The sequence below is a fragment of the Schistocerca americana genome, chromosome 2 (assembly GCF_021461395.2).
Source record: "Schistocerca americana isolate TAMUIC-IGC-003095 chromosome 2, iqSchAmer2.1, whole genome shotgun sequence".
Lineage (NCBI taxonomy): Eukaryota > Metazoa > Arthropoda > Insecta > Orthoptera > Acrididae > Schistocerca > Schistocerca americana.
In genome coordinates, this window is record NC_060120.1 from 102,977,475 (window position 1) to 102,989,463 (window position 11,989).

General features: G+C 42.3%; 1 pseudogene; it reads right to left on the reverse strand.

Moving 5' to 3' along the window:
- Positions 1-518: 518 nt before the first annotated feature.
- Positions 519-636, reverse strand: LOC124597633 (annotated as a pseudogene).
- Between the last annotated feature and the right edge of the window lie 11,353 nt (positions 637-11,989).

Consider the following 11,989-nt stretch of genomic DNA (forward strand, 5'->3'; position numbering starts at 1 on the left):
GAAAGATTTCCACCATCTCACTGTAACAGTCCTGCTTCTTACTATTAATTTCTGGTCAGTAACAGCCCCTTTCCCAAAAATCTAAGTATAGCGAACCACTCTCACTCTACTACTTTTAAAATAATTGACCAACCTCATTTCCAACACTTCTCACTCCTTTTAGTCCATGAACACAGAGGCATCTTTATCCTGCCTGTCGCTCCTTGCTTCCAGTGCCGATAAACCACCGAAAGACCTGTACACATCAACCACAGCACATCAAGAAAATGCCCAAAAATGAATCAATTTTCGCTTTAATAAAAAACTAAACTCCCTCCGAACAGGCCTTGAAAGTCTCAACGGAACCGACCCGCCGCCGTGTCATCCTCAGATCACAGGCATCATTGGATGCGGAGATGGAGGGGCATATGGTCAGCACACCGCTCTCCCGGCCGTATGTCGGTTTACGAGACCGGAGCCGCTACTTCTCAGTCACGTAGCTCCTCAGTTCGCCTCACAAGGGCTGAGTGTACCCCGCTTGCCAACAGCGCTCGGCAGACCGGACGGTCACCCATCCAAGTGCAAGCCAAGCCCGACAGCGCTTAACTTCGGTGATCTGACGGGAACCGGTTTTACCACTGCGGCAAGGCCGTTGGCTTCACTTTAATGACTGCATTAACTATGTAGACCAGAAAGAAACTCTTTCATTCCTTGAAGTTCTTTCGACTTAACGCGAAGTGATACTTCACACAGGCTAATTTTCTGAGTCGTAGAAAACCCTTCCGCTTTTTATCAAGTTTGTCTTGGAATTTAGAAAAGTCTTCCAACACAATCTCTACAAATTTCGTTCATAAACACCATAACACGCGTCTGTCCCATTACGTTAACCCAAGACATTTCCGTCTGAACTTCTCTTCACACGCCTAATTCCTGTACCCAACACTTTGTAGCACTAAATCAAAATTCATTAAGCAGCAATTTTTTGCATCTTGATATTCAAAAGGCTACAACAAGAAAGGGCGATCCGGTCATCTTTTCACATTCAGGATCCATGCATTTCCAATATGCAATGCCTCCCTTACTGCATTTTTTTTTTGTGTCACATCACCCACACTATCTGACCAGAATTAACACCATCTCTTCTATCTTCTATATAACTGAAGGTATGACCAACAGCCGGCCTCGGTGGCCGAGCGCTTCTAGGCGCTTCAGTCTGGAACCGCGCTACCGTTACGGTCGCAGGTTCGAATCCTACCTCGGGCATGGATTTGTGTGATGTCCTTAGGTTAGTTAGGTTTCATTAGTTCTAAGCTCTAGGGGATTGATGACCTCAGATGTTAAGTCCCATAGTGCTCAGAGCCATTTGAACCATTTTATGTCCAAGACACTGTTTTATCTCTTATATATGCTCCACATTGTTGATATGCCCAAATGTTACTTCTCATCCATCTCTTATCCACCTTTCCTACCATCGTCTTACACCTATATTTTTAGCTTCAGGTCCATTTCATCTGGTTCGCCTCCTGGTGTAATCAGATTCACATTAGGGTCAGTCATTCGTTGACACAGGCAATAATTACCGTACCAACTACCTGCTGCTCTCACCGCATGGCCTTCACTTCACCATGCCTATTCAGAGACCCCGAAAAAATGTTTTCCAGTAAACTAAAATTGAATTCTTACGTATTAACAATGGAGGTTAAAGCCTACAATAGATTAAACCCCCAATTGGCTGAATATTTGGATTTTGTACATATATTACTCTCCACTCCTACAAAACGTTAATCCAGCCTATCATCTGCTTTGTTTATGTCGTGTTATTTTCCGCTTCACCAAAATGCTGTAACTCTTACAAACCATCGAACGTAATGCAACCGGGCCCACATGCTTGTTGTTGTTGTTGTGGTCTACAGTCCTGAGACTGGTTTGATGCAGCTCTCCATGCTACTCTATCCTGTGCAAGCTTCTTCAACTCCCAGTACATACTGCAACCTACATCCTTCTGAATCTGCTTAATGTATTCATCTCTTGGTCTCCCTCTACGATTTTTACCCTCCACACTGCCCTCCAATGCTAAATTTGTGATCCCTTGATGCCTCAAAACATGTCCTACCCACCGATCCCTTCTTCTAGTCAAGTTGTGCCACAAGCTTCTCTTCTCCCCAATCCTGTTCAACACTTCCTCATTAGTTACGTGATCTACCCACCTTATCTTCAGCATTCTTCTGTAGCACCACATTACGAAAGCTTCTATTCTCTTCTTGTCCAAACTAGTTATCGTCCACGTTTCACTTCCATACATGGCTACACTCCATACAAATACTTTCAGAAACGACCTCCTCACACTTAAATCTATACTCGATGTTAACAAATCTCTCTTCTTCAGAAACGCTTTCCTTGCCATTGCCAGTCTACATTTTATATCCTCTCTATTTCGACCATCATCAGTTATTTTACTCCCTAAATAGCAAAACTCCTTTACTACTTTAAGTTTCTCATTTCCTAATCTAATTCCCTCAGCATCACCCGATTTAATTTGACTACATTCCATTATCCTCGTTTTGCTTTTGTTGATGTTCATCTTATATCCTCCTTTCAAGACACTGTCCATTCCGTTCAACTGCTCTTCCAAGTCCTTTGCTGTCTCTGACAGAATTACAATGTCATCGGCGAACCTCAAAGTTTTTACTTCTTCTCAATGAATTTTAATACCTACTCCGAATTTTTCTTTTGTTTCCTTTACTGCTTGCTCAATATACAGATTGAATAACATCGGGGAGAGGCTACAACCCTGCCTCACTCCTTTCCCAACCACTGCTCCCCTTTCATGCCCCTCGACCCTTATAACTGCCATCTGGTTTCTGTACAAATTGTAAATAGCCTTTCGCTCCCTGTATTTTACCCCTGCCACCTTCAGAATTTGAAAGAGAGTATTCCAGTCAACATTGTCAAAAGCTTTCTCTAAGTCTACAAATGCTAGAAACGTAGGTTTGCCTTTTCTTAATCTTTCTTCTAAGATAAGTCGTAAGGTTAGTATTGCCTCACGTGTTCCAGCATTTCTACGGAATCCAAACTAATCTTCCCCGAGGTCCGCTTCTACCAGTTTTTCCATTCGTCTGTAAAGAATTCGCGTTAGTATTTTGCAGCTGTGACTTTTTAAACTGATAGTTCGGTAATTTTCACATCTGTCAGCACCTGCTTTCTTTGGGATTGGAATTATTACATTCTTCTTGAAGTCTGAGGGTATTTCGCCTGCCTCATACATCTTGCTCACCAGATGGTAGAGTTTTGTCAGGACTGGCTCTCCCAAGGCCATCAGTAGTTCTAATGGAGTGTTGTCTATTCCCGGGGCCTTGTTTCGACTCAGATCTTTCAGTGCTCTGTCAAACTCTTCACGCAGTATCTTATCTCCCATTTCGTCTTCATCTACATCCTCTTCCATTTCCATAATATTGTCCTCAAGTACATCGCCCTTTTATAAACCCTCTATATACTCCTTCCACCTTTCTGCTTTCCCTTCTTTGCTTAGAACTGGGTTGCCATCTGAGCTCTTGATATTCATACAAGTGGTTCTCTTCTCTGCAAAGGTCTCTTTAATTTTCCTGTAGGCAGTATCTATCTTACCCCTAGTGAGACAAGCCTCTACATCCTTACATTTGTCCTCTAGCCATCCCTGCTTAGCCATTTTGCACTTCCTGTCGATCTCATTTTTGAGACGTTTGTATTCCTTTTTGCCTGCTTCATTTACTGCATTTTTATATTTTCTTCTTTCATCAATTAAATTCAATATTTCTTCTGTTACGCAAGGATTTCTATTAGCCCTCGTCTTTTTACCTACTTGATCGTTTGCTGCCTTCACTACTTCATCCCTCAGAGCTACCCATTCTTCTTCAACTGTATTTCTTTCCCCCATTCCTGTCAATTGTTCCCTTATGCTCTCCCTGAAACTCTCTACAACCTCTGGTTCTTTCAGTTTATCCAGGTCCCATCTTCTTAAATTCCCACCTTTTTGCAGTTTCTTCAGTTTCAATCTGCAGTTCATAACCAATAGATTGTGGTCAGAATCCACATCTGCCCCTGGAAATGTCTTACAATTTAAAACCTGGTTCCTAAATCTCTGTCTTACCATTATATAATCTTTCTTATACCTTTTTGTATCTCCAGGATTCTTCCAGGTATACTACCTTCTTTTATGATTCGTGAACCAAGTGTTAGCTATGATTAAGTTATGCTCTGTGCAAAATTCTACAAGGCGGCTTCCTCTTTCATTTCTTCCCCCCCCCCCAATCCATATTCACCTACTATGTTTCCTACTACTACCTGAATAATTTCTTTTATCTCGTCATACATTTCATCTATTTCTTCATCATCTGCAGAGCTAGTTGGCATATAAACTTGTACTACTGTCTATCTTGGCCACAATAATGCGTTCACTATGCTGTTTGTAGTAGCTAACCTGCACTCCTATTTTTTATTCATTATTAAACCTACTCCTGCATTACCCCTATTTGATTTTGTGTTTATAACCCTGTGGTCACCTGACCAAAAGTCTTGTTCCTCCTGCCACCGAACTTCACTAATTCCCACTATATCTAACTTTAATCTATCCATTTCCCTTTTTAAATTTTCTAACCTACCTGCCCGATTAAGGGATCTGACATTCCACGCTCCGATCCGTAGAACGCCAGTTTTCTTTCTCCTGATAACGACGTTCTCTTGAGTAGTCCCCGCCCGGAGATCCGAATGGGGGACTATTTTACCTCCGGAATATTTTACCCAAGAGGACGCCATCATCACTTAATCATACAGTAAAGCTGCATGCCATCGGGTAAAATTACGGCTGTAGTTTCCCCTTGCTTTCAGCCGTTCGCAGTACCAGCACAGCAAGGCCGTTTTGGTTAGTGTTACAAGGCCAGTTCAGTCAATCATCCAGACTGTTGCCCTTGCGACTACTGAAAAGGCTGCTGCCCCTCTTCAGGAACCACACGTTTGTCTGGCCTCTCAACAGATACCCCTCCGTTGTGGTTGCACCTACGGTACGGCCATCTGTATCGCTGAGGCACGCAAGCCTCCCCACCAACGGCAAGGTCCATGGTTCAATGCTTACGTTCTCCCAAATGGAGCCTGTTACACAATATATTTTTTCGATTGTAAGTCAGTTTATTCTTTTCTTCTTCTTCCTTTCTTCCTAAGCTAAGCCTATTTCCTTCGGTACCCCTCAGGCTAGCTGAGGTGGTCGCACCACCTTTTACTTGGATAAACAATATTTCTTTTACCAGCTGGTAATCTATTTCTTAAGTTTTTCACAATCTTCCTTTCATCCATCCTGTCCATTTATTCGTTCCATTCACGCTTTCTCTTATGTACTCACTCATTAATGGAATCCACTTTACATACGTTGTAATGCTTTCACTTCTGTATCTCGCAGTGTCTTCCCTGTAATCCTTCGCAGAATTTCATTTCAGCGGTTTCCACAAGTCTTTTTGTTTTCAATGTTCCCAGTCTTTTCCCAGCATTGCATGTCATAACTGATCGCACTACTGTTTTACAAATTCTTGGCTCTGCATCTTTTTTCCTATACGCTTGTTTTTCAAACTAGTTTCATTTGAACACCATGCCATTTTATTGCTTTGTTTCTTGTTCTCTAACTTCGTTTCCGACATTTGCACTGCCTTACAGTTCAATATAAAGATGTTTAAGTATAATTACCCATTGAATTTTTCCATCTATTTCCAGTTTGCATCTAAGGGCACCTAAGGGCTAAATTAATTTCTGTCCTCGATTAATTACGAAGTAATCTGAAGCATGAGTTTCGCGGCTTCGTCACAGGCTATAGTAAAAGCGGAAGACTACAGACGAAATAACAACGACCTATATAATCAGACTTCTATAATTTCTCCTCTCCTGTAAAGTCCTCCCCCGCTACAATTTAACTTACACCAATAGTGCCTAGATCTCCACCATCTGTAAATACTACAGTTCTCTAGAAATTTTAGGAAAAGACGCACTCCGCTTCGCATTTCGCATCTGCCTATCTACACCAACTCGCATCCCATATCAATTCATCTATTTTCCACACGTTATTCTCTTCTTCCTTCGCCGGTTTATCTGTCAAACAACCCAGCTTTGTAGCTGTCAACAGATTATCTGCATATCCTCTGTCTTTCCCGGAGAAGGCAGTTGAATCTGGGGTGGGAACAGTCAAACTGGACCTGTTGCCATCCTATCTTCCAGTGACCAACAACCGAAGAACAACGAAATGAACAAGGAACATTAGGAATGAGATTCGCGTTAAAATTAAGTCAACGTTTGTGCCCACGAAGTAGACGAAATTAAGAAATATATGGCGGACAAGCAAGGAGGACATAAAAAGTTAAAAAGTAAACTAGCACAAACAAAGAGGGCATTTCTGGCCAGCAAAAGTCAACTAGTATCAAACATTAGACTTAATCTGAGAATGTACGTTAAGGGCACGCGTTGACTGGAAGTGAATCATGGACTGGGGGGGGGGAACTGGAAAAGAAGAGAATCGAAGCGCCTCAAATGTCGTGCTACAGACGAATGTGGAAATTTACGTGGACTGAAAAGGTAGGGAATAAGGAGGTCCTTGGCAGCATCGGTGACGAACGGAATATGTTGTAAACAATGGCAAAATGAAGGGGCAGGACATGTGTTAAAACATCAGGGAATGACTTCCGTGGTACTAGATGGAATTGTAGAAAACTGTAGGGGAAGACAGCGTTTGGAATATGTCCAACAAATAAATAAGGGCGTAGGATGCAACTGCTCCTCTGAGATGAGAAGGTTGGCGCAGGAGAGGAATTTATGGAGGGTTGCATCAAACCAGCTAGAAGGAACACAAATCAAATAATAATAATAATAATAACAAAAGAGCCTTTTTAACTGTCAGTCAGTGCATTTGTTTCATATTCTGTAATTTCAAGGATTTTGCTGGAAGCCTCCGCATCTCAACTGTAATTTCCTGTCAATATATATTACGTGTTGTCTTTGCATCCATAATTGACATCCTTCGGAGCTAACACTGTCCACAGTACTCACAAACTTTCAGCTTCATCCATGTCGTGATCAGAAGGAGCTACCGTCTCTCACCCTCATTTGACTCCGACATTGTGGTACGAACCCCTGACTTCCTAACCACCACTTGTCCACTACACCACTACACAGTTCACTGTTGTTGTTGTCTTCAGTCCTGAGACTGGTTCGATGCAGCTCTCCGTGCTACTCTATCCTGTGCAAGCTTCTTCATGTCCCAGTACTTACTGCAACCTACATCCTTCTGAATTTGCTTAGTGAATTCATCTCTTGGTCTCCCTCTACGATTTTTACCCTCCACGCTGCCGTCCAATGCTAAATTGGTGATCCCTTGATGCCTCAGAACATGTCCTACCAACCGGTCCCTTCTTCTTGTCAAGTTGTGCCACAAACTCCTCTTCTCCCCAATTCTATTCAATACTTTCTCATTAGTTATGTGATCTACCCATCTAATCTTCAGCATTCTTCTGTAGCACCACATTTCGAAAGCTTCTATTCTCTTCTTGTCCAAACTATTTATCGTCCATGTTTCACTTCCATACATGGCTACACTCCATACAAATACTTTCAGAAACGACTTCCTGACACTTAAATCTATACTCGATGTTAACAAATTTCTCTTCTTCAGAAACGCTTTCCTTGCCATTGCCAGCCTACATTTTATATCCTCTCTACTTCGACCATCATCAGTTATTTTGCCCCTCAATTAGCAAAACTCCTTTACTACTTTAAGTGTCTCATTTCCCAATCTAATTCCCTCAGCATCACCCGACTTAATTCGACTACATTCCATTATCCTCGTTTTGCTTTTGTTGATGTTCATCTTATATACTCCTTTCAAGACACTGTCCATTCCGTTCAACTGCTCTTCCAAGTCCTTTGCTGTCTCTGACAGAATTACAATGTCATCGGCGAACCTCAATGTTTTTATTTCTTCTCCATGGACTTTAATACTTACTCCGAATTTTTCTTTTGTTTCCTTTACTGCTTGCTCAATATACAGATTGAATAACATCGGGGAGAGGCTACAACCCTGCCTCACTCCTTTCCCAACCACTGCTCCCCTTTCATGCCCCTCGACCCTTATAACTGCCATCTGGTTTCTGTACAAATTGTAAATAGCCTTTCGCTCCCTGTATTTTACCCCTGCCACCTTCAGAATTTGAAAGAGAGTATTCCAGTCAACATTGTCAAAAGCTTTCTCTAAGTCTACAAATGCTAGAAATGTAAGTTTGCCTTTCCTTAATCTTTCTTCTAAGATAAGTCGTAGGGTCAGTATTGCCTCACGTGTTCCAACATTTCTGCGGAATCCAAACAGATCTTCGCCGAGGTCGGCTTCTACCAGTTTTTCCATTCGTCTGTAAAGAATACACGTTAGTATTTTGCAGCCGTGGCTTATTAAACTGATAATTCGGTAATTTTCACATCTGTCAACACCTGCTTTCTTTGGGATTGGAATTATTACATTCTTCTTGAAGTCTCAGGGTATTTCGCCTGTCTCATACATCTTGCTCACCAGATGGTAGAGTTTTGTCAGGACTGGCTCTCAAAACGCCGTCAGTAGTTCCAATGGAATGTTGTCTACTCCCGGGGCCTTGTTTCGACTCAGGTCTTTCAGTGCTCTGTCAAACTCTTCACGCAGTGTCGTATCTCCCATTTCATCTTCTTCTACATCCTCTTCCAATTCCATAATATTGTCCTCAAGTACATCGCCCTTGTATAGGCCCTCTATATACTCCTTCCACCCTTCTGCTTTCCCTTCTTTGCTTAGAACTGGGTTTCCATCTGGGCTCTCGATATTCATACAAGTGGTTCTCTTTTCTCCAAAGGTCTCTTTAATTTTCCTGTAGGCAGTATCTATCTTACCCCTAGTGAGACAAGCCTCTACATCCTTACATTTGTCCTCTAGCCATCCCTGCTTAGCCATTTTGCACTTCCTGTCGATCTCATTTTTGAGACGATTGTATTCTCTTTTGCATGCTTCATTTACTGCGTTTTTATATTTTCTCCTTTCATCAATTAAATACAATGTTTCTTCTGTTACCCAAGGATTTCTATTAGCCCTCGTGTTTTTACCTACTTGATCCTCTGCTGCCTTCACTGTTTCATCCCTCGCAGCTAGCCATTCTTCCTCTACTGTATTTCTTTCCCCCATTCCTGACAATTGTTCCCTTATGCTCTCTCTGAAACTCTGTACAACCTCTGGTTCTTTCAGTTTTCCAGGTCCCATATCCTTATATTCCCACCTTTTTGCAGATTCTTCAGTTTTAATCTACAGTTCATAACCAATAGATTGTGGTCAGAGTCCACATCTGCCCCTGGAAATGTCTTACAATTTAAAACCTGGTTCCTAAATCTCTGTCTTACCATTATATAATCTATCTGATTCCTTCTACTATCTCCAGGATTCTTCCACGTATACAACCTTCTTTCATGATTCTTGAACCAAGTGTTAGCTATAATTAAGTTATGCTCTGTGCAAAATTCTACCAGACGGTCTCCCCTTTCATTTCTCTCCCCCAATCCATATTCACCCACTATGTTTCCTTCTCTCCCTTTTCCTACTCTCGAATTCCGGTCACCCATGACTATTAAATTTTCGTCTCCCTTCACTATCTGAATAATCTCTTTTATCCCATCATACATTTGCAGAGCTAGTTGGCATTTAAACTTGTCCTACTATAGTAGGCATGGGCTTCGTGTCTATCTTGGCCACAATAATGAGTTCACTATGCTGTTGGTAGTAGCTTACCCGCACTCCAATTTTTTTATTCATTATTAAACCTACTCCTGCATTACCCCTATTTGATTTTGTGTTTATAACCCTGTGGTCACCTGACCAGAAGTCTTGTTCCTCCTGCCACCGAACTTCACTAATTCCCACTATATCTAACTTCAACCTATCCATTTCCCTCTTTAAATTTTCTAACCTACCTGCCCGATTAAGGGATCTGACATTCCACGCTCCGATCCGTAGAACGCCAGTTTTCTTTCTCCTGATAACGACGTCCTCCTGAGTAGTCCCCGCCCGGAGATCCGAATGGGAGACTATTTTACTTTCGGAATATTTTACCCAAGAGGATGCCATCATCATTTAACCATACAGTAAAGCTGCATGCCATCGGGTAAAATTACGGCTGTAGTTTCCCCTTGCTTTCAGCCGTTCGCAGTACCAGCACAGCAAGGCCGTTTTGGTTAGGGTTACAAGGCCAGATCAGTCAATCATCCAGACTGTTGCCCTTGCGACTACTGAATAGGCTGCTGCCCCTCTTCAGGAACCACACGTTTGTCTGGCCTCTCAACAGATACCCCTCCGTTGTGGTTGCACCTACGGTACGGCCATCTGTATCGCTGAGGCACGCAAGCCTCCCCATCAACGGCAAGGTCCATGGTTCATGGGGGTAGGACACAGTTCACTAGCACAGGAAAATAAGCCAGTATGAGTGCTAGTATACTACGCCACGCCCCGCGACACGACATCTCAGTTCATTTACAAAACAATTTTTCTCTTTCTGTATCTCATTGCAATATAATCTAAAATTAATGGCTTTTTTGTGAGATTACTGTATAATTGTCTGTGAATTTATCAATTATTAGTGGGAATTAAGACATTACAATGATTGTAAACTTTTATACATTTTACTAGATGTATGGGCTGCTGCTGCTCAGTGAAGACGTACCTTGCTATACCACATCGATAACTAACATTTTTCTTTCCAAGTGCTTGTATCTTTTCCCGTTCCTGTTGTTCCTTGAATAGCCCCTCGCAAGACCATTGCCGGGATTCCTGTTGAGATTTTGAGGGGTTCCTCCATTATTTAACGATCTCTTCAAAATGGTTCAAATTTCTCGGGGCACTATGGGACCTAACATCTATCGTTATCAGTCCCCTAGAACTTAGAACTACTTAAACCTAACTAACCTAAGGACATCACACACATCCATGACCGAGGCAGGATTCGAACCTGCGACCGTAGCAGTCGCGCGGCTCCGGACTGAGCGTCTAGAACCGCTAGACCACTAACGATCTCTGTTCATTCCTTCTAAGTGTCGATTGATCGCCATTGGTATAACCCATACTTCCACCTTGCCTACCGTTTGTCGGAGGTTCTATCGCCCTATATTGTAATCTGTTATTACGGGCTTTCTGGTTGTTCTCTTCGATAATATCTATATGGTCTAACGTCGTGAGGAACGACTCCAAGTCTTTGACGTTGCCGTAAATCAATTGATTCCGGATGCTAGTTGGTAGTCTTGCCTCAAGTATGTTTATTATGTCTGACAAGGGCATAGGTCTGTCTCAGTATCTCGTTTTATTTATATATTTTTCGAAATACCTTCTAACGCTTCCTTTCGAAAAGGAGAAAGGCTCTGGGTAGAGCACCTCCTGCCTTAGGCGTTCCTGTACCCCTTCTGACCAGAACTTTGCTAAAAACGCCTTCTCAAAATCGTCATATGTCGGGCAAACAGAAGTCATGTCCGAGGCCCAGATCGCCCCCGAACCTTGTATATATCCTGTAACAAAACTGATCTCCTGCCACTCCGACCAATTCCTGGGTAACACTCCTCTGAAACTTCGAATAAAAACAATTGGATGGACCCCCCTTTTGTCAGGGTTAAAAATCTGGAATAGCCGATGCTTTATCATATTTTCTTCTGCATGGCAAAGGTTTTCGTAATCTCCGGTAGATACGAATTCACGTGAACAACCAGTTTGTGGCAATTTAATGTTTGAATTACTTGCACAAGTCGGTATTGTGTACGAATGGGCAGTAACTGGCTCTATAGTCGTTGCTAACTTCTGCTGCTGCCGTGTATTCATTTGTTCTGAGCCTTGTTGCGAAGCGCGCATCGACTCTTCTATCGTTTGTTTCCAATGCTCAAAATCAGCACCTAACTGGTGTCGCACCTCCTCAAGTCCTTTCGCAAACAAATTCTCTTCCTGTTTGCCAGATAA